We start from the raw sequence: 25,122 nt of genomic DNA, 5'->3' as shown, positions 1-25,122 counted from the left end.
TTCTTGTACCTAAATGCATTTGCTATTTAACATGGATCTCCCATTATGGTAAATTTTTAAAATATTATACTACTGTGATATTTTAAAATGCTACCTATGTTTTCCCCTGATGAATATTAGCATAATAAAAAGCACAATTTGTTTTAAAGCTTACTTTTTTGAGGCAGTGAAAAAAGACTAGTAGAAATCATGGTGTGTTCTTAGGAGCTTAAATTCTGAGAGAAAGGACTCTCAGAACTACTGACACACCCAGAGCACAGGTGCTCATGATCCAAAATAGTTAACAATGATGAACAATGATGTACCCACTATGATGATTTAAAAATAAAAAGAAATCCTCTTCCACATTATTGAAATAAAAATTAATTGTTTTTAAGTTAAAGTCTTCAAAGTAATGTTATTCAAATGAGCCCAGATAAAAACTTCTATGATTTATACCAATACACCATTCTTTGTGTTTTATTTTGTTCTTAATTTTCCGTTTAGCCCTGTTGATTTTCCCAAAATGGTAGGAAAAGATCAAGTCTGTATATCTCACTTCTAATATAAAATATTCAGCCTAAACCCACAGAAAGTATGTATTTTGAATAAGAGAAAATAGATACTATAGCATTTCTGCGGAAGAGTCCAGTTTAAACATTCTGCAGTATGCAAATGCCATCTCGTTTATGTGAATGTTTTACTCGAGTGGATGCTGCAGAGTTGGAGGCTTCTGCCTGTGATTTAGGTTGTAATTTTATTTGTGGAAATAAACCAATCGCGTACCTCCAATTGTCTTAGCGATGAGGTGATCAATAGCCCATTACTGGATAGAACAGAGGCTACAGGAAGTGCATTGAAGATTTTAATGCATGAATAATGCATGCGGTGCTCATTCTTTAGTCTCTGAACAGAATGACGGGGTTTGTGAAGTCGCCTCAGATAGTTTCTTGCATTAAGTGACTGCAGTGAAATGCTTAATATTTTCAGGCATAGAAGCAGCATTGACTCTAGCCAGCTGAATTTGGATGTAAATCCCACAGCTCGCAGCACAGAATGCTTTATTTGAAAGTATTGCTATGTAGAGAGCCAGCTTTACTGTCATCTAACCTGCTCTCCCCAGAAGGTTGGCTGAAGGATGGGAGCGGCTGTGCCTGCCTCTGAGGTCACAGCTTGAAGTCCTTTTAACTTGCTTTCTGCTGCAGGAGAGAGACGTACTGTGGTGTAACGGTCGCTGCATTCATTCAAATGGACAGCTTGCAATAGATACTATACCCAGAACGTCAGATAATTCAACATATCAGGTAAGTCCGAGGTTTTTCTCTAGGTTAGTAAATTCCAAGGGAGAATGTGCTGAGTTAGGAAAGGGTGATGCAGTATTAGTAGGATTGACTCACACCTCAGTATTGCTATGCAGTGTCAGGGTTCTCAATTTTTATGTTAATTGAAAGCTGATTTTATTTTATATTTTTGACAAGTTGCCATAGGGTATTTTATTTTGCATGCAAAAGCTTTTCAAGAATGTACCAGAGCTCAGATGTGTGTGTCTCAGATAGACAGAAACCTGCAAACTGGGGAGGGGCAGCGCTGAAAGTATGAGCTGAATCAATAAAAAATTACCTCCCGTGGAGAAGTTTTAGCAGGGCTGTGGTATTCCTTCGGCTTGTATTATTTCCTTAATGTCAATAATTTCAGATTATGGTAAAAAATGTTGGTAAACACCAAAAATGCTCAATCCTTTCCCCAGAAGCAGAGGAAAGCACTGAGGTACTCAAACTCAAATACTGTGTTGCATACAAATAGAACAGATGGAATTAAAGTAATTTGGACTAGCTTGTCCTTGAAGGAAGACCTTGTTGTCAGAAACAAAACAGTTTGACTTCTAGCTGTAGTGTTTTGGGTTTTTTTCCCTCTTGTCCAGAATGCCTTACTCCAAAAAGAATGCATGGATGTAATATTTTGAAATTTATGCCCCCACCCCACAAAAAAGTTTTCTTTCTTTCTTGGTCTTTTAAAAATTAAGCTTATACAATTGCAGAACCCACTCTATAAAAGCCAAATAAAATTTACAAAAACTCTGCAAAACTGAAAAATATAGTTCTATCTACTACTATATTTGCCCGTCTTTGTGAATTAAAGCTGCTTGCTTAAATATCATGACAAATAATTAATAAATATGCAGATAATGTGCAGTATGATATAAATTCCTAAACCTTTCTTTAGGGTGGGAAAATAGCATTTAATAAACATTCAGCAAGAAACTCTAGATATAGTAAAATTTTTTAAGGATGCTTTTCAACAATACATTTATACTATTAGTATATATGTATACACATATGCATATATGTACATATATGCATACATACATATATGCACTACAATATATAATTTATGAAACATAATATATGCAATATAACAGGTATATCATATAAATTAGATAATATAACATTACCTACTTCTCAAGTATGTTAATTGATGCTGTTTTTAAAATTTTGTTTGCTAAATAATCTATCTAGAACCAGTAATAGATAAGGCCAGTATTTTTTGTAAAATAAGGGTTATTATTAAAAAATAAAAATTAAAAAAGGAAATAGAGTAATGATAGTAAGACCACAGGAAAAATACCCTTCAAGCATTTCACAGTGCATTTCAGTTCTGCTACAGTGTTACTCTGTTACTTGACTTTCCTGTCAACTGTCTGGTGGTGGTGTGGCACTGAGCTCCCAGCACTGTAGAGTGTGTTTTATGAAGACACTCACGTGTGAGTTTTTACTTAGGGAGGGGAAGAAAGAGAGGATAGGTAACTGTCTATACGTCTTAGAGGTCTCCCGTTGCTGAGTCATAGCGTTCAGTTCTGCTTAAATGCCTCCTGGATGAGGTGTCCCCTTAACGGCTACTAAAATGGAATCTAAAAGAAAATGAGAAAGAATGGAGGGAACAGAAACTTAAAGGTATTTATTACCTAATGACATACTAAATTCTGAATAATGAGTATAATGGCAGTGCTACTTGTTGGAGCTGGCTGAGGTGACAGTAGAAGAAAAGCCCCCATGGTGGGTGACAAGATCATAGCAGTGAAATTAATGGACCAACTTGGGGAGATTGTATACACAAAGGGGCCTATGTAACATTGCACTTGTACTTACCTAAGCCTCTTTGTCATTGTTCTAGTCTCAATCCAGGCCATTAATCAATCTCACTGAAAATATCTAATGGTTTTGATAAAGAATATTTCCCAGGTCGTGTGAGGGGAATCTGGAATGAGATGTGCTCAGTTCCCAATTCCCACATTAGTTGCAATTAATTTTTATAGGTTATCAATTGGGAGAAAATAACAAGAGATTAATGAGAATATATGAAAATCAACCACAATATATGAGTTGAAACACCAAAGTGAGTTTAGGTAATGATTATTATGGCAAAGTATAATAGTATTAAATTCAGTTGGAAAGGAAACTGAAGTTATAAAAAGGGTATAATAAAATGGAAAGAAGGAAAATGGAAAGAGAAATCTATATAGTAATGAAATATCAAATGTAAAATTTTTGAAAGAAAAGTGAATTTAATTCATAGTTGATATATATTATTAATGTCTCTAAAATCAATTTATAAGAATTCTGAAATATTATGATTCACTAATATAAGGTTTGGTAATTTAGCTTAAAAATGAACTTTAAAGGTGACTTACAGTGATAAATCAGTTGAGAAGAATATTTTAAACTGGTAAACAAGCAATTTCCTTATAGAGAATGAATATGTATATTAATAAGGGATGTTTTCACCTACATTTTAATAAATCTAAGAAGAAAACTATATCTCTATCTATACTATATTCAGCATTAAATAAGATTATAGAAAAGTTATGAATCATTTATGGAAGATTGGAAGAGTAAAAGATGAGAGATGGCATGCCCATTTACCAAACCTAAAACACACATACAAATTGATTAAATCTGAGTTTACGTTTATAAGACAAGGTAATCCCCTATAGGGTTCTTTAGTAAATAGTCCTCATGTGATACAAGCTTTGTTAAATACACAGAAAACTTTTTTCAAGTATGAGTTTATAACAAAAAGTGATACCAAGAGATTTTATATTCTTTTCTCTTACATTGGAGAAAATGATAAAATTAGTTCCTCCTTAAAATATTTTCCCTATCCCTAAGAAATTATAGTTTATGAAACATTTTCCTTTTATATATGCTCTTAGGAGTTGACACTGATAAGTGTGTCATTTTAATATAGCTTCATGCATGTTTCACCAATTTATTCCCTCTGATTATAAATATACATTTTACCCAATTATTTATTGCTTCCTAATCAATTTAATCTTACAAGACAACTCAATGCAATGAAGAAGCATTTATTAAGGTCTTCTTGTGTGCTTTTTCTAGGTACTCACTGTAGATGCAAAAAAAAGATGAAGGGCTATGCTTTCAATAGAACAAATAGTTCAAATGCAGGAAAAAAAATAGAGCATAGCATCAGGCAAAATACTTGGTTAAAAGTTTTAGTGTCACGGGAGAGAGGAGGAACCAAGCTCAGAAATGCTAAGTGGAGCCCAGGAGGAGAATGTGCATAAAGAGGTGGAAACAAAAATCAATATTATATATTCTGGTGTCAGGACTGAAATAGAGGAATTGTATAGGTGTAGATGAGAATAAACAAGGTGGGAGCAGGTTGTTAAGAACTTTACCAACAGGATAACTTGTTTAGATGTGGGTCTTATAGTTATTGGGTACTCACAGACATTATTTAATCACATTGGAGGCATTTAATGCTAAAGATATTTCTAATCTCTGAATCAGATGAATTCTCAACATTTCTTTTTAATGATTGTTAATCCTGAATTGAATATTGTATTAGCTATATATATTTTTCTGTATTCTTATGCTTTGCCTTGCTAACCCTGGAGGGACTGCACCTCCCAGGGTGAGCCAATCACAGGAGTTAGTAAGCCACTGGCCCTCAAGTTCCCTTTTCAAATGCAAACCAACCAATCCAAAGTCCTGCCTTCAACCTTCTTATTAGAATTCTCACATCAAGACAACTAGGTACAGCCCCAATGCCCCAGAGCTCCCTAAAATAATTCAAACTGGCCAATCCTAAATCCACTTTTATCTTGTCTCCTTCCTGAGAAAACCATAATAAAGGCTTTTGCCCACAGTTGCCCTTTTCCCCTGCCTCTTGACCAAACCTGCACCCCCATGATTCCTTGTATGTCCCCAGGCATGTCCCGCCTTCTCGGGATCTGTGAACATAACAAGCTATTTTTTTCAATGACAGTAATCACCAGATCTATTGGCCTTACCATACCTAGATAACAATAAAACATATTAAAATAAACATGAAAAACTTATCAACATCTTCTTTAATGTTAATTAACATCAGTAGAAGTATTACATTCCTAGTATTTAAAATAAAGCAGTCAAGTCTTTCTGAAATCATTACCTTTTTATTAAACTGCTATATTGTTAGCACAAGTTCATATACCTGAAGCACAGTGATGCCAAACAAACCGAAACATCGGAGTTTGGAGCAGTGAAAAGTTAATTGCAGGGCCATGCCAGGAGACGGATGGCTCATGTCCCCAGAAACCTCAAACTCCCCAAAGGGTTTTAGCAAAGCATTTTTAAAAGCCAGGTGAGGGAAGGGGATTGCAGGGTGTGTGATCAGCTTGTGCACAATTCTTTTGTTTGGCTGATGAATGAGGTAACAGCTGTGTCACAGGGGTTAACATTATCAGTCCTCAGGCTCCAGTAGGCTTGGGGGCTATGTGCTTATGGTCTTCAAACAGTTAATATTTTCCATTTGGTAGGGGGTTTTCACATCTGTAACACAACTCAGGAAATGTGCATCAGATACTGTAATCTACATACTCCAGAGAGGAGCTAAAGCAGAGGATATGGGGGGAAGGCCTGTCCTGGGAAGGCCCCATAAGGGCCCTGCTCTGTTACATTATTATTTTGAATATAAGGGTAATTTCTAAGTGAACCTCCTGTAAACACAAGCTTAATTCTTTTCTAAGTTGTGGTTGATAGAGGAAGGGTATTACTCCAGAAATGTGAGTGGACAATTAGTTTTTAGTCTCATGACAAGGTACATAGGTCTAAAATTTTAAATATTTTCCTGAGTCCACTTTAACTTGTAGTAGGTTACCTCTGCTACATGAAAATAAGCATCTACCTCATCAAGCAACTAAATCAATGTCAAGGGAAAATGCCACCTTATGCTCCTTAAATAGCAAATTCTGAAACTGTAATTATCAAATGCTAGTGTTTATATAACCTCTTTGGCATCCAGTAGGCAACTATAACACACATCCTAAATAAAAAATATTTCTGCTACATTAAGCCTAAAAATTTGAATTGAACTGTCTTGAGAATGTGGTGTTCAAGAAAAGGCTGTTGGTAATCAGTGAATGCAGAACTTTGGAACAATGACAAATGCACTTAACCACAGGACTAAGAAGAGTTGAACCACACAGAAGTAGTGTGCAGAAGAAATGTATATGAAAAGACATTAGTGGTATCTTTCAGTAGTGCACGCTATTCCTTCAAAACATTATCATTAAAAGAAGCTGAGAAAAGTAAATGACTTTAAAGGGTAGAATCATTAAAACATTAAATGCGTGTTTGAGCTTTTTGGCTTTTAACTTCCCTAACTACTCCAAGATTGTGTGATTATAAGTAACTATTGCAATCACAATAGTCCTTTAAGAGATAAACTTTTGATAAAGAAACTCAAGTAGATAATTGGAGACAATTTAGATTGGGAACAGGTTAGAAAAGACACTAGTCATGCTAGCAGATGGAAGGACAGCAAGGTAGGTGGCTGGGAGAGAATCTGGAGGCGGAGCTGTGCCAGAAAGAACATAGGAATTTAAACAGATGGAAGATGATATAAAGTTGGCAACACGAGAAGCTGGGTGACAAACAGAAGAAATCTGTTGAAGAACTGGGTGAGCAGGAAGCCAAGAGGTGAGTTAGGCGGACTAGGGATAAACTAAGTAGGTCAGTATGAGGGCACCCAAGTTCCAGAATAAATAGGTAAGAATAATGGAAAACTGCAATTTTTCCCTTTACTTGAACCTAGGAAATGACTTTTATTATAATTTTTAAAGTGCTTTGAAACCTTGATGAACACTGATATTCTACAGAGGAACAGTTTTAGTAGAAAATTCTGAGATGCTTACTACTGAGGAAATGTATTCTGTGAAATAATCATGAACATAAAATTTATTTATTATTTACTAGTTTTGTGTTTCCTATAATTTGAGTTCTGGCCCTGGCTTGGAGGATTTGGCTGGAAATAATACTGAGAGGTAATACCTGTAGAGAATAAGAACTTTAATCCTTACCAAAAGAGGATTTATCAGACTGTGGAAGATCTGAACATAATATTATCTTTAGAAAAAATGTCTTATGTTGTACATGCCTATTAAAAGTGATAGTAGCTCTGTCTCAGTGAACATTAAGAAGATGATTACAAGTCATTTTGTCTCATTTTTGTCTTCGGACTTATCTATCCTTAAATCACTACATTCATGGACAATTATCCATGCTTACAAACACTTGGTAAAATTACATAACATAGTTAAGTACTTTAAAATTTTATTTGTCATTATAGACAAACATAAAGGTGCCGTATACAGGAACATTTGTATGAGAATCTTGGCATTATGGCTATCTTGATTGATCTTCAGATAGATACATGGGTTCTAAGTGCAAGAGACACTGTCATTCGCCACGTTTATAAATTTAGAATTAACTCCACTCTTTCCTTTTGTTCTCCAATCTAACCTATAAACTTATTTTTCTAATACATCAACTATATTACTCAGGCCAATTTATTGCTAACTATTTTACTAGCCAAAGCCCTTATGCCACTGTGCCTAAAACTCTTATGTTTATTGCCAGCATAATTATTTCTAAAATATCTGCATTCCAATTAATCCCACAGACAGAAGCAAGGATCATTTATCAACAGTTGTCTAGACTGTATGACTGTTTTGGGTGATGCATTTAGTTGCAACTTCAATCCCTTGAATTAAACTTTTGAGCACAAAGCTAGTAACAGTATCTTCCTAAATTCCAAGTGCCCAATTTATGTGTGTGTGCATATGTGTGTGTGTGTGTATACACACACAACCCTCTTGAATTGAAGAACCATATTTGGCAAATCTTGCACATATGCTAGCTACTATGCCAGACTTTGGGGATACAAAAATGCGTACAACATGAACCTTTCCATCAAAGAGTTTATATTCAGATGGAATAAATAGATTTATATACACCAGATACTATGGTAAAATCTAATTGATGGAATGTTGTTATATTCATATGTAATAGATATGTATATTACCCTACATGATTGTGAATCTGTTGAGGTCAGGGAACACACTAATTTATTAATTCAGCAAATGTTTATTAAGCTCCTTTTATGTGTGTTGGCTATGCAAAGGGAATTATATTCCTTGTTTCCATGGACAGAATAGTCTGTTAAAAGAAGGAGAGAAAATAACTGAAAGCCCACTGGACAAAGCTAACACTTGTAAAGGTAGAAGCATGTACATATAAATTGAGCTCTAGCTAAAATTAAGGGAGGGCATCAAAAATAACTTCCTGAATGAGGTAGTAAAAGGATACTTAAAATAGTTTAGAAATATTGGTATAATGATTTAATCAGTGCAGTTATGAAATAAATGGTGTTGACTGTAAATTTCAGAGGTTCACACTAAAAAGAGATAGGTAGTTAAAATACAACTTGAAAGGAAAAAAGGTTTTGCTGAGATCATGCTTAAATGAATAATCTCATTTAATCCTCTCTAGGAGACTATGAGATCCTCGCTTTAAAGATGTGAAAACTGAGAGATAGAGGTTATACTGTTACTAAAACTCTAGGTTCAGGATTAGGAGATTAAAGTTTCTTTTCTATATCCCCATAATTCTACTAAATTTTCTTGGCACTCTGCAGGAATCTTCAAATGTCAATGCACATATATAATCAATGACATTTTGAACCCCTATGTTCATAAGTTTGTTAATCTTCCTTTCATTTTAACTAAAATGGGCATCATGGAGGCAGTGCAAAATTGAAAATTAATTTTTATTATGGTTTACTAGAAGAAAGTCAAGTTTAATTTGAAAAAGAAACTATCCATAAGCATAATCTAAGGTCAAAAATGGTCACTTTGCTCAAGTATGGAAAATCTGACTAGTGGATAAGGAAGAAAATGACACTTGAAGAATACATAAGTTTTACAAGATGTCCAATACATGTACCCAGCTTATTGCAGAGTAGTCTGATGAATAATGTTTTTAATAAATTTATATTAATTAGTTCATTATTAGTTCCTCTAAAATATGAATTAATGATGAGTAATTTTAAAATTATTTTGTTGGGGGAAATGCTTTTAGAACCCTTTTCTTCTTCTTAACTCCTTCAGGAGAAAAAATGATATTAACCAGGGGAGTCTTCTGTATTTGATTGAAGAATAGAAAGGGTGCCTGCATTCCCAGTGTCTAGCACAGTGCCATGAACATAGTAGATGTTCAATAAATCTGTGTTGAATGAACGTTCACATGAATTAATGTTATCACATTTTATTTATTATAAGACACTACTGTTTAAGTCACACTATCTAATGAATAGATTTTGGGGAGAATATTCGTTATGTTAATTATACATATCAAATACAAGGTGAATCCTGTAGTAGAAGATTATTTTCTCTTTTTTCTTTTTTTTATTGAAGTATAGTTGATTTACAATATTACATGAGTTTCAGGTGTACTACATAGTGATATTTTTATAGATTATACTCCATTTAAAGTTATTATAAAATAATGGCAAAAATCTATCTCGAACTAGCTTAAGCGAAAGGGGAGATTTATTAGAAGGATATGGTGTCATGTGACTCAAGGCTGTACAAGCAAATGTTGGGAAGGATGGGTTGTGATGTAGCTGGACCTAAAGTGTACCTGTACCGGGATATCTATTGCCATATCAAAAGTTAACTTCTCTATGAGTGTGGTTTTCAATCTCAGTGAAGATCAACTTTGATATATGCCTTAGGGAACATGCCTGGCTACCAAGATTTAGATATCTTTCTATCTTGTAGCCCCTTCTCTCCCACCTCCACCACTAGGTGAGTGTATTTTGTGATGGTTTTTACAAAGATTATGTCGAAATTGGCAAGTTCAGGTGACTGAAACGAACAAAGTGTTTTTATTTTTACATCATTGATTAGAATATTAATGCAAAAACACTTGGTGCTTTAAGACTTGAACAAATATTCTGTCCAGCAAAAGTGCTGTGGCTATTTTAATTAAAGATAAATTATGGCTTATGCAGAAGTTATGTCAACAGCAGAGATGGAAGTAATAAAAAATGTTTTAAATTATTTTTAATGATGTTCAACATATTTTCAGACACCATGGGAACAATTGTCCTGTTTATGTCCATATCTCCAGCAATTAGTGCATTGCCTGATATATTGTAAACAGCTGGTAAATATTTGTCACTAATATATTGATAATAAGGTCTTCTTCATTCACATAATTAATTCATAATAGTAATAGTGAAATGGACTACACTGAGGCAGTAGGAATATTAAGAAAGTATTTACAATATCAGTGTGTGTATTCCATGTTGTGACTTATTCACAGTTAAATGACAAATTATATAAAACAATATATTTAGATGTAAGTGACCTGCAAGATAAGTAGAGATCCAAGCCATAAAGAATGTGTCTTGTTGAGTCTGGATTTGTATCATTTATTAAAGATGACTCAAAATTGTAAATTGGTTCTTTGGAACTTACTCAAGATGTTAAATACATAGAAAATTCTTGAGGGGAGTAGAACTAAGCAGAAATAATAATAAAGATACTGAGAGAAGTGGTTATTTGTGCCAGAATACTCAGCTAGAAGAGAGGAAACATGGCCAATTTGTTTACATAGATATATTTGGATAAGACCTTTACAGAAGAGGATGAATAACAAATACTGTTGATTTTTTAGTAAATGATATACTTTAATCACTTCTGTAGCAAAAAAGAAAATTTTTGGTACAGTGATTAGTTTGAAGTTATTAAATGCAAAAAAGAATCTAATCTAATAATTTTCTGTCTGTTTTTTATTACAGTAGGATATAGCACTCACCTATGCAAATGTTAATGCCTTTATGTGAAGCCCTCCTTTTATTTAAATTGAACTTAAATAGATGCTTCATGCAGTAATGAAGAAAATATTTTTGGTAATCCAAGATGAAGATTATTTAGAATTTTTCTGTCTAGTCCCTCATCAAGTATAAAATGAAATTTTAGAGTTGGAATGTGACAAATGAAATTGTAACTAATCCTTAATTTTTGCATGTGGAAACTGACTTTCTGATGATTGAGAGCTACAATTTAAGACCTTCTATTTAGACATACCTACATAGAAAAACAAGTTTCAAAGTGTACATGGTTAAAAAGTCAGTAATAACATAAAAATTGCAGTAACTTTTTCCCTTAAATATAGAATTCTTTTTTTTTTTTAGAATTCTTTTTCAGATGTAATGTTCTTCATGTAATTAATTTCTCAGCTTAATGAAAATAGTTTTTTTGTTTTTTTAAATTTTTAAAATTTATTTATTTTGAAATTTTGAATTTTATTTTACTTATTTTTATACAGCAGGTTCTTATTAGTTATCTCTTTTATACATATTAGTGTATACATGTCAATCCCAATCTCCAAATTCATCTCTCCCACCCCCCACCACTTTCTCACCTTGGTGTCCATACGTTTGTTCTCTACATCTGTGTCTCTATTTCTGCCTTGCAAACTGGTTCATCTGTACCATTTTTCTAGATTCCACATATATGCGTTAACATACGATATTTGTTTTCCTCTTTATGACTCACTTCATTCTGTATGACAGTCTCCAGGTTCATCTGAAAAGTGTTTTTAATGAATTGCTTTTGCTTCTCTAAATTATCTATCTCAAGAACCATTCTTAAGAAAAGAAATTTTAAATGAAAGAAATTTATTTCTCTGTGATTCAGAACACATATAATTCTTAGATATTAACCACAGAACTATAATGCTCATTCATGAACATTGATTAGGAAATGGGCACCCCTTGAGAAATGCTCAGTATCAATATAAACTTAATTCTTCTTTAAAAGAGCTAGCCATGTGTCAATCGATGTGCTGAAAATAAATGCTTTGGTTATATGACTTAAAAACAGAATTTTCAGTAGCTTATAACTTCGGAAGAAACAAGAGTAAATGTGTTAAAGCCGAAATGGAGGCCGTATGAATTTCTATTGCTCATATGGAAGATTGATTAGGATTAAATTGGCCAAGCAAAGTGTAGTTATGCAATAGATGCTAAATGCAGAAAAACGATTATCATAGTGCCTAGCAACTGCTAAAATAGGGAGAATGAAGAACACATATTTGTTAATTGCCTGTAGATGTTACTTCCTGTTTCACGCCAGAATTACTGTTTATTGTATTTTGTTGACAGAATAAAGCATAATTTAAAGAGGGAAATTGGTACACCAACATTTATTCATTTTTCACTTTGTGCTAGGCATTGTGATAAGTGTTCTGCATATTTATTAAAATGTTATCACTGGAGTAACAATAAGTATTTTAAATGTGTTAATAAAACCCAATATTTTAATTTTGTGTAAGAAATGATATTTTTGTCATATATGTGTCAAATACAAGTGATTAGTTATTTAAAAATAATTTAGTATTAAGTCTTTATTTATGCAATACATAACTGAATATGAGATAAATTACAAAGAAATATAGCCTCCTGTTTAATTATTATTTTGGTAAGAATAGAGCAATTAAGTTTGAGCTCTAAAGAAACATATCAAAATGCATTTGAGTAGAATGGAAATCAAATATTCCACATAGACAGTAAAAATAATTATACACAGATTGAGTTAATTGGGGAACCTGAATCATGTGTTAATTTTAGAGCCTGATCTAAATAAAATGAATTCAGCAGACTAATCAATGGAAAAGATCCAGTTTATTGATGATAGAAAAGATTACTTTAGCAATGCGCTGTAGTGGAAGTTAGAAAAACATATTGAGATTTAATAATTGATATAAAAAGAGGAGAGCAAATCTACCAGTTGTTGGGAAAAAAAAAAAAAGATGGCAAGGATTGGGGGTGAGAGTGTTAACAACTCAAATGCTTCCATTAAGTTTCCTTAAAGACTTAAGTATTCACTTCCTTTCTTCCTATGCATCATCATCCCATAGAGCAGTTTTTCATTTTCAATATTTCTAACAAAGTAATTCAAATCAGCCGAAGCTCTCTTTTTAGTTTTCTACTTGCATATTTCAGAATGAAAACCGAATTTACTAGTGGTTACTCCTTCTTTCAATCTGTGTCACTTTCAAGCATTGTGCGACCTACTTATGCTAACTAAAAATGTGAACTAAAAATTATTTGAATTTTATTGTTTGCAAAGATCTTAGGAAAAGCTTGAAAAATAGTGAGTTAATAATGTGACTAACAACTAGAATTATATCTTACTATTTATGCCACAGACACATTTCTAAATAAGGAGCAGTAGAGTTACAGCTTGAAGGAGTGAGTTGTTCCTCCAGAGCTCCTAAACTTCTAAACTCTACACATATATTGTCATAGGAGAAGAAAGCTTTATGCCTACATAGAATGAACTCTCACAACTGCAATTTGATACCAGAATTAAGATAAGAATATGTATATGAAGAATGCATCTGATTTTTTCTTTTAAATTATTTTTTTCCCAATGACATTTCTATAACATCAAAATTTTTCTTAGTGCTCAATGTTAGGATTTTTTTTTTTTTGCATTGTCACCTATGCAGATTTTAGCTAAATATTCCATTCAATGAATAAGTAATGTGCCCTAAGCTAGGTTACATGGTTTCCTTCATACTGGGATCTCATTCTTCTATCACTGTGTTAAAAGCTTCATTGACTATGTAAGCTATAACAGATTCCTTTTGGAAGCATTAGTGAATATATAATGAAGAAATAAATATGTGAACAATTTGTGAGAGTTAGCATCTAGACCTCACTGGTTTTGATTGAGTCAAGAGATTAAAGTGCTATTTTGGAATTTATGAACAACACTAATCTGACCACATATAGTTCTCTTTAAAAGAGATAAAATGTAATGAAATGAAGAAAGAATATTTCAAAGATTCTTTTCTGATTAATTATATATTTTTTTCAGGGCTTTTGCTGGATGTGTTTCATATGTCTGGCAGCCAGTATAGTCTTTAGGGCTTCTCAAAGATGAAACTCCTACTTAAGTTGTACAGTACTGAATTATATATCATGGCTTTGTAGTACAGACAGAATCTAGAGCATCTGAAAAAGAAAAAAAGGCAGTAGGGACTGGTTAGAAAGGACAAAAATCACTTCTTTCTCTATGAATTGACCTCTCAGACAAATTAATCAAATGTAATATAAGACTATAATATGATAATATTTGTAATAGATCCATATAACTAAGCAATAGATAATGAAGTATCAAAAGAAAACATCTCTGTGCAGTTAAAAGTATCAATAAATACGAATGTGGTAGTATCATCAAACTACTGGACTGATTAAGAACCAGAAAACCTGAATGTATTTCCTTTGAAATTTTAGACAAATAACTTAACCCCTCTAAGCTTCAGGTTACTAATCTTAAAACGGGAGTTAGTAATATTGGCCTCACCAATTCTCAGACTGCTTGTGGAGTACACATAAAAATTTCATGGAATTGTTAATAATTTTTACACCTGTAAAAGGAAAGGTATAAAAACCAAAAAAGTAAACTTAACATTAATAGCAGCAATAAAACTTATACTCTTGGTAAAGAAGGTTAATTTAATATCATAATTACATATATTTATATGTTATATATATATATATATATATATATATATATATATATATATATATATAGTCTCATTCAGGGAAAGTAAAAAATGAACAAATGCAAAATTTACATTAATAATTGACCTCCAAAACAAGTGTATTGTAGGTTGGAAATCATAGTTAATTTTTGAACCATTTCCTGCAAAACTGACTCACAATTATGCTCCAATCCAGTCTATCCATCTATCCTCTTGTCCTCCTTATCCTCACAAATACTAATAAGAGCGCTTAGGTGGGATTTACAAGGGGAAACAGAGATAACACCTTTGTAAATATTTTTGTAATAATTATTAATACCTAATAGTGACTTGTATTATTAAAGTAAAGATTTTCAAACAATTTCTCAGCCATGCCAGGTACAACCAAAGAAAAACAAACTCAAATTAGGAAGAGCCTCTCTATTTTTTCTGCTGTGAGACATAGAGTACTATCTTAGTGGGAAATATATAGATGAATTAGTAAAGAATCAATCAATCAACCAATCAACTCTTTATAGGATATTAAAGTTGTCTATTTGTTGATGCTTACAACTTTAGCATTATAAGTGCTGCTTGTTGATTTCTATTTAAATTAAATTGTGTTTTATACAAAGGTACCTCAGAATTTGCACATTTTTTCTTAACATTCTTACTGTGGATATTCCTTACTATGGAGAGTATACTGTTCATTATGAAATCAACTCACAACAAATCTAATTGTTCATTTCATATTTTTAAAAGACTGTCAGCTTAAAGTTTTTGAGAACTTGGCCAGAATTATTTTTTTCTCTTGATTTTTCAGAAAAGAGTCTGAATTGATTCAGTACTTTTCAAATGTTGCATTAGCTGCAATCCAAAGTCCTACAGGGCTCCCCAGAAGGAGTGTGGTAAAAGGAGTGAATAGTAACTAAAAGCTCTGCTTCTTTATGTGTCATAAAACAGAATGGGATTGTTAAAGCCTCCAATCTATCCCTTGATTATGCTTTGTATTTTAGAAGAAGCTTTCACAAATGCAGACACACAGTCTGAATCTATTATTGTTCCTATTTCAGCTGACATAATCAAAGTTATCCAAAGTGATGATATCAAAATATGAGCTTGTCTGGAGTAAGTTCCTTGTCTACATAAATAAGCTAGATAGTTTTTGTATTCTTCAGCTGTCTATGAGATTATACTTGGTTCAGATATACACCAATTGACTTGAAAGTATTTTTTTATGGGAGTAAAGTATTTGTTAATGAGAGTTGTGGATGAGGCTATTTATTCATCTTTGCATTACTACTGCACTAAACTAAAACTGATTACAAATTATCCAGTCTCCTATTTTATTATTTTTTCATTTTTAGCTTTAAAATACCCCCCTTTTTGGCATAAGGATGATAAATCGAACTCAGTGTTAATGGTTATGTCCATTAAATTGCCTTCAACAAGGACATCTAGACCATTCATCTAGACATCATTCATCTAGATCACTTTCAGACTGTAGGACATAAAAGGGAAATATTCCAATTGGGATTCTGTTTGGGATTGTATTTATCATACAGTGAAATTTTGATTTTCTACAAAGTCATTTCCAAAGTCTTTGCATAGACTGCTCCTCAAAAAACTAAAAACAGAACTACTATGTGGTCCAACAATTCCACTCCTGTGTATATATCTAGAAAAAACAAAAAACACTAATTTAAAATGATAATGCACCCCAATGTTCATAGCAGTACTATTTTCAACAGCCAAGATACAGAAGCAACCCAAGTGTCCATCAACAGATGGATGGATAAAGATGTGAGATACACACACACACACACACACACACACACACACACACACACACACATATACATAAAATGGAATATTACTCAGACTTAAAAAAGAATGAAATTCTGCCATTTGCAGCAATGTGGATGAACCTAGAGAATATTATGCTTAGTGAAATAAGTCAGAGAAAGACAAATACTGTATGATATCACTCATATATGGAATCTAAAAAATAAACCAAATGAATGTATATAGCAGAACAGACTCACAGCTATAAAAATCAAAGTAGTTTTTACTAGTGGGGAGAGCAAAGGTGGGAGGAGCAAGATACAGGTATGGGATTAAGAGATACAAACTATTATGTATAAAATAGATAAGTAAGAAGGATGTATGTATATAAGCACAGGGAATCATAGCCATTATTTTGTAATAACTTTCAATGGAGTGTAATCTGTAAAAATACTGAATCACTATGCTGTAACAACTGAAAAGAATATAATATTGAAAATCAACTATACTTCAATTAAAAAATAGTCTTCTAGTACTGGTGGAAACTGGAGCTCTTCAGATCAAGCTCTTAGTGAAAGGTACTGACAGAGCTCCCATGTGCTTGGAGTATCAATGAATACTTATGCAAAAACAAGGCTTAGAAATAGAGATGACTCGGTTTTTAATTTGCATGTATTCTTTTCACATTTCTCTTTCCTTCTTATGCTCTTTGCTTTTCCAGTGCATTAGGGATGAAAGCCCTAACGAAAAACATCATATATATATATATATATATATACACACACACACACACACACACACACACACACATGTGCAGTGCCTGTGTGCATGCATTTTCATGCATGTGTATATGATTTAAATCATATTTAACAAAAGAGTAGATACTAATGTGAAATAACCTGTCAAAAAGGAAGTTCCATCAACATTTTGGGAGCCCTCTGGGACATCTGACTTTTAATCTTTCACATCTTAGGCTCTCAGGCCTTAGTCTTACAGAGCTACATGCTCATTTTCGTTAAATCAAGCTTTAATTTGTAAAGTGTTATATATATGTCTTATCCTCTCATAATAATTCCTCTTCCTCAGCTATTCCTAAGATTGGTGTGAAAGATATTTTTATTACCATTTCATAGATGAGGAAACAGATTCAGAGAAGTTGGCTTAATAAACGTCATGAGACTGAGCAGCAATAATTATTTTTAATCTAGGTCAGCTTGGCCTGGGATCACTGCTGTTTCTGTACATGGTATGATTGTGGCTTGGCTTCCAAGCTTTTTATCAGATTTATTAGATCTCATTTTATTTATCCAAAAATGTTTATTAGCATTTATGAACCGCATGTGGGTTTTTTAGCATGATGTTTTCAATTCTTAATGGCATGTTTCCCCCACTTTAATGCTATTAAAATTAAGATGTCACAAAAATTAATGTCACAATGCCATTTTTACAGAATCTGAAATTAAATTGTTAAAACAAATGATGTGAAAGATCTGAGAAGGCAGTTTTTCTGTCCCTATGTTTAGGAACATACATAATATGTCTTTGATTCTCTTCTCCCTGTTTTTGCATAAATTCTTTATATGAAGATTCACATACTATTTCATTATTTCTGTTCTTATAATTCCCCTAAACCACTGTCAAATCTTACTTTATTAATTTTCATAATCTTCTAAACTTGTTTTTCTAAGTTACTTGACTTCCTCCTGAGAAGATAATTCTCATTGTATAGTTTTCTTTTCTGAGAGAATTTGATCTAATATCTATCAGTTTTTCAGTGATTTCACTGAATAGTTACTGAAGTTTTTCAATAACAACTTGGTTTGTTGGAGTCTCTTTTCTCCATTGTCTTATTTTGTTTTGTTTTGTTTTATTTTTGAATTTTATTTTATTTATTTTTTATACAACAGGTTCTTATTAGTTATCCATTTTATAAATATTAGTGAATATATGTCAATCCCAGTCTCCCAACTCATCACACCATCACCCACACACACACACTTTCCCCCATTGGTGTCCATACATTTGTTCTCTACATCTGTTTCTCAATTTCTGCCCTGCAAATCCAGTTCATCTGTACCATTTTTCCAGGTTCCACATATATGTGTTAATATACGATATTTGTTTTTCTCTTTCTGACTTAATTCACTCTGTATGACAGTCTCTAGATCCATCCATGTCTCTACAAATGACCCAGTTTTGTTCCTTTTTATGGCTGAGTAATAATCAATTGTATACATGTACTGCACCTTCTTTATCCATTTGTCTGTTGATGGGCATTTAGGTTGCTTCCATGTCCTGGCTATTGTAAATAGTCATGCAATGAACATTGGGGTGCATGTGTCTTTTTGAATTATGGTTTTCAAAGGATATATGCCCAGTAGTGGGATTGCTGGGTCATATGGTAATTCTATTTTTAGTTTTTTAAGGAACCTCCATACTGTTCTCCATAGTGGCTGTATCGATTTACATTCCCACTAATAGAGCAAGAGGGTACTCTTTTCTCCACATCCTCTCCAGCATTTAATGTTTGTAGATTTTCTGATGATGCCCATTCTAACTGGTGTCAGGTGATACCTCATTGTAGTTTTGATTTGAATTTCTCTATTAATTAGTGATGTTGAGAGGCTTTTCATGTGCCTCTTGGCCATCTGGATGTCTTCTTTGGAGAAATGTCTATTTAGGTCTTCTGCCCATTTTTGGATTGGGTTGCTTGTTTTTTTAAAATATTGAGCTGCATGAGCTGTTTATATACTTTGGAGATTAATCCTTTGTCCAATGATTCATTTACAAATATTTTTTCCCATTCTTAGGGTTGTCTTTTGCCTTGTTTGTAGTTTCCTTTGCTGTGCAAAAACTTTTACATTTCATTAGGTCCCATTTGTTTATTTTTATTTTTATTTCCATTACTCTAGGAGTTGGATCAAAAAAGATCTTGCTGTGATTCATGTCAAAGGGTGTTCTTCCTATGTTTTGTTCTAAGAATTTTATAGTGTCCGGTCTTACATTTAGGTCTCTAATCCATTTTCAGTTTATTTTTGTGTGTGGTGTTAGGGAGTGTTCTAATTTCATTCTTTTACATGTAGCTGTCCAGTTTTCCCAGCACCACTTATTGAAGAGACTGTCTTTTCTCCATTGTATATTCTTGCCTCCTTTGTCATAGATTAGTTGACCATAGGTGGGTGGGTTTATCTCTGGGCTTTCTATCCTGGTCCATTGATCTATATTTCTGTTTTTATGCCAGTACCATATTGTCTTGATTACTGTAGCTTTATAGTATAGTCTGAAGTCAGGGAGTCTGATTCCTCCAGCTCTGTTTTTTTCCCCTCAAGACTGCTTTGGCTATTCAGGGTCTTTTGTGTCTCCATACCAATGTTAAGATTTTTGGTTTTAGTTCTATAAAAAATGCCATTGGTAATTTGATAAGGATTGCACTGAATCTGTAGATTGCTCTGGGTAGTATAGTCGTTTTCACAATATTGATTCTTCCAATCCAAGAACATGGTATATCTCTCCATCTGTTTGTATCATCTTTAGTTTCTTTCATCGGTGTCTTATAGTTTTCTGCATACAGGTCTTTTTTCTCCCTAGGTAGGTTTATTCCTAGGTATTTTATTCTTTTTGTTGCAATGGTAAGTGTAATTGTTTCCTTAATTTCTCTTTCAGATTTTTCATCATTAGTGTAAAAGAATGCAAGAGATTTCTGTGCATCAATTTTGTATCCTGCAACTTTACCAAATTCATTGATTAACTCTAGTAGTTTTCTGGTGGCATTTTTAGGATCCTCTATGTGTACTATCATGTCATCTACAAAGAGTGACAGTTTTAGTTCTTTTCCAATTTGTATTCCTTTTATTCCTTTTTTTTCTCTGATTGCCATGGCTAAGACTTCCTAAACTATGTTGAATACTAGTGGTGAGAGTGGACATCCTGGTCTTGTTCCTGACCTTAAAGGAAATGCTTTCACTGTTTCACCATTGAGAATGATGTTTGCTGTGTGTTTGTCATATATGGCCTTTATTATGTTGAGGTTAGTTCCCTCTATGCTCACTCTCTGGAGAGTTTTATCATAAATCAGTGTTGAATTTTGTCAAAACCTTTTTCTGCATCTATTGAGATGATCATAGGTTTTTCTTCTTCAAGTTGTTAATATGGTGTATCACATTGATTGATTTTCGTATATTGAAGAATCCTTGCATCCCTGGGATATATCCCACTAGATTATAGTGTATGATCCTTTTAATGTGCTGTTGGATTCTGTTTGCTAGTATTTTGTTGGGGATTTTTGCATTTATATTCGTGAATGATGTTCATCTGTAATTTTCTTTTTCTGTAGTATTTTTGTCTGGTTTTGGTATCTGGGTGATGGTGGCTTCACAGAATGAGTTTGGGAGTGTTCCTTCCTCTGAAATTTTTTGGAAGAGTTTGAGAAGGATGGATGTTGGCTCTTCTCTAAATGTTTGATAGAATTCACCTGTGAAGGCATGTGGTCCTGGGCTTTTTTTTGTTGGAAGATTTTTTTTTTTTTTTTTCTTTTTGCGGTATGCGGGCCTCTCACTGTTGTGGCCTCTCCCCTTGCGGAGCACAGGCTCCGGATGCGCAGGCCCAGCGGCCATGGCTCACGGGCCCAGCCGCTCCGCGGCATATGGGATCCTCCCAGACCGGGGCACGAACCCGTATCCCCTGCATCGGCAGGCGGACTCTCAACCACTGCGCCACCAGGGAGGCCCTGTTGGAAGATTTTTAATCACAGTTTCAATTTCATTACCTGTGAGTGGTCTGTTCATATTTTCTATTTCTTCCTGGTTCAGTCTTGGACATTTTTACCTTTCTAAGAATTTGTCCATTTCTTCCAGGTTGTCCATTTTATTGGCATAGATTTGCTTGTAGTAGTCTCTTAGGATGCCTTGTATTTCTGTGGTGTCTGTTGTAACTTCTCCTTTTTCATTTCTAATTTTATTGATTTGAGTCCTCTCCCTCTTTTTCTTGATGAGTCTGGCTGATGGTTTATCAATTTTGTTTATCTTCTCAAGGAAACAGCTTTCAGTTTTATTGATCTTTACTATTGTTTTCTTTGTTGCTATTTCATTTATTTCTGCTCTAATCTTTATGATTTCTTTCTTTCTACTAACTTTGGGTTTTGTTTGTTCTTCTTTCTCTACTTCCTTTAGCTGTAAGGCTAGATTGTTTATTTGAGATGTTTGTTGTTTCTTGAGGTAGGATTGTTTTGCCATAAACTTCCCTCTTAGAACTGCTTTTGCTGCATCCCATAGGTTTTGGATCATTGTGTTTTCATTGTAATTTGTCTGCGGGTATTTTTTATTTTCCTCTTTGATTTCTTCAGTGATCTCTTGGTTATTTAGTAAGGTATTGTTTAACCTCCATGTGTTTGTGTTTTTTACGTTTTTTTCCCCTGTAACTGATTTCTAATCTCATAGCATTGTGGTCAGAAAAGATGCTTGATATGATTTCAATATTCTTAAATTTACTGAGGCTTGACTTGTGACCCAAGATGTGATCTATCTTGGAGAATGTTCCATGTGCACTTGAGAAGAAAGTGTAATCTGCTGTTTTTGGATGGAATGTCCTATGAATATCAGTTAAATCTATCTGGTCTATTGTGTCATTTAAAACTTCTGTTTCCTTATTAATTTTCTGATCTGATGATTAATTTGGATGATTATTAATCATCCAAATGATCTGTCATTTAGATATCTGTCCATTGGTGCAAGTGAGGTGTTAAAGTCCCCCACTATTATTGTGCTACTGTCGATTTCCTCTCTTATAGCTGTTAGCAGTTATCTTATGGATTGAGGTGCTCCTATGTTGGGTGCACATATATTTATAATTGTTATTTCTTCTTTTTGGATTTATCCCTTGATCATTATGTAGTGTCTTTCCTTGTCTCTTGTAACATTCTTTATTTTAAAGTTTATTATATCTTATAGGAGTGTTGCTACTCTGCTTTCTTTCGATTTCCATTTGCATGGAATATATTTTTCCATCCCCTCACTTTCAGTCTGTATGTGTCCCTAAGTCTGAAGTGGGTCTCTTGTAGACAGCATATATATGGGTCTTGTTTTTGTATCCATTCAGCAAGTTTGTTTATTTTGGTTGGAGCATTTAATCCATTCATGTTTAAGGTAATTATCAATATGTATGTTCCTATTACCATTTTCTTAATTGTTTTGGGTTTGTTTTTGTAGGTCCTTTTCTTCTCTTATGTTTCCCACAAAGAGAAGTTCCTTTAGCATTTGTTGTAGATCTGGTTTGGTGATGCTGAATTCATTTAGCTTTTGCTTGTCTGTAAAGCTTTTGATTTCTCCATCGAATCTGAATGTGATCCTTGCTGAGTAGCATAATCTTGGTTGTAGGTTCTTCTGTTTCATCACTTTAAATATACCATGCCACTCCCTTCTGGCTTGTAGAGTTTCTGGTAAGAAATCAGCTGTTAACCTTTTGGGAGTTCCCTTGTATGTTGTTTGTCATTGTTCCCTTGCTGTTTTCAATTATTTTTCTTTGTCTTTAATTTTTGCCAATTAGATTACTATGTGTCTTGATGTGTTTCTCCTTGGGTTTATCCTGCATGGGACTCTGTCCTTCCTGGACTTGGGTAAATATTTCTTTTCCCATGTTAGGGAAGTTTTCGACTATAATCTCTTCAAATATTTTCTCTGGTCCTTTCTTTCTCTCTTCTCCTTCTGGGACCCCTATAATTCAAATGTTGCCATGTTTAATGTTGTCCCAGAGGTCTCTTATGTTGTCTTAATTTCTTTTCATTCTTTTTTCTTTATTCTGTTCCATGGCAGTGAATTCCACCATTGTGTCTTCCAGGTCACTTATCCGTTCTTCTGCCTCAGTTATTGTGCTATTGATTCCTTCTAGTGTATTTTTCATTTCAGTTATTGTATTGTTCATCCCTGTTTGTTTGTTCTTTAATTCTTCTAGGTGTTTGTTTTTTAATTTTTCTACGTCTTTGCTAAACATGTCTTCAATCTTCTCCATCTTTGCCTCCATTCTTTTTCCGAGGTCCTGGATCATCTTCACTATCATTTTTCTGAATTCCTTTTCTGGAAAGTTCCCTATCTCCACTTAATATAGTTGTTTTTCTGTGGTTTTATCTTGTTGCTTCATCTGGTACATAGCCCTCTGCCTTTTCATCTTGTCTATCTTTCTGTGAATGTGGTTTTTGTTCCACAGGCTGCAGGATTGTAGTTTTTCTAACTTCTGCTGTCTGCCCTCTGGTGGATGAGGTTATCTAAGAGGCTTGTGCAAGTTTCCTGATCGGAGGGACTGGTGGTTGAAAGAGCTGACTGTTGCTCTGGTGGGCAGAGCTCAGTAAAACTTTAATCTGTTTGTCTGCTGATGGGTGGGACTGGGTTCCCTCCCTGTTGGTTTTTTTGACCCAACACTGAAGCCTAGCTGGGATCTTTGATGGGGCTATTGGTGGACTCTGGGTGGTCTCTCACCAAGGAGTACTTCCCAAAACTTCTGCTGCCAGTGTTCTTGTCCTCACGGTGAGACCCAGCCACCCTTTGCCTGCGCCAGAGACCCTCCAACTCTATCAGGTAGGTCTGGTTCAGTCTTCGATGGGGTCACTGCTCCTTCCCCTGGGTCCCTATGTGCACACTACTTTGTGTGTGCCCTCCAAGAGTGGAGTCTCTGTTTCCCCCAGTCCTGTCGAAGTCCTGCAATCAATCTCGCTAGGCTTCAAAGCCTGATTCTCTAGGAATTCCTCCCCCCGTTGCTGGACCCCTAGGTTGGGAAGCCTGACATGGGGCTCAGAACCTTCACTCCAGTGGGTGGGCTTTTGTGGTATAAGTGTTCTCCAGTTTGAGTCACACACCCATCAGTTATGGGATTTGATTTTATTGTGTTTGTGCCCCTTGTACCATCTCATTGTGGCTTCTCCTTTGTCTTTGGATGTGGGGTATATTTTTTGGTGAGTTCCAGTGTCTTCCTGTTGATGATTGTACAGCAGTTAGTTGTGATTCTGGTGCTCTCACAACAGGGAGTGAGAGCACCTCCTTCTACTCCACCATCTTGAACCAATCTCCTCCATTGTGTTATTGTAAACATTACCTATCTTGAAACTTACCTGTATTTCATGATATCGCCCCAGTACATTTTCAAATTAATGGGGAAAATATATATTAAAAAAATTAGTTTTAGAATTTCTTGCTGAACTTTTCTATCTTTGCCTTAACCTGTGTAGGTTTTGTTAGCAGGGATAACAGGACCTGAGCAGAGTGAAAGTCAGAGTTGAAAAAATTAAAGTGTCCAAATGAATGACTCTAAGAGTTAGGGGAAAAGCAGAGATAGATAAGATTCCAAATGATTGCACTCATTCAAACTCAAAGAATGGCTCTATTTTGGTTGGCAAATTAAAGCAAAGCATAGGAAACTGAAGATGAGTCCTTGTTGAATGGCCCTACCCACATGTTAAATGTTAGTGAAAAACTAAACTGAGGGCTCAGTC

The sequence above is a fragment of the Mesoplodon bidens genome, assembly GCF_964165515.1.
Source record: "Mesoplodon bidens genome assembly, chromosome: 11".
Classification (NCBI taxonomy): domain Eukaryota; kingdom Metazoa; phylum Chordata; class Mammalia; order Artiodactyla; family Ziphiidae; genus Mesoplodon; species Mesoplodon bidens.
The sequence above is the reverse complement of the archived record's forward strand: the minus strand, read 5'-3'. Positions refer to the sequence as shown.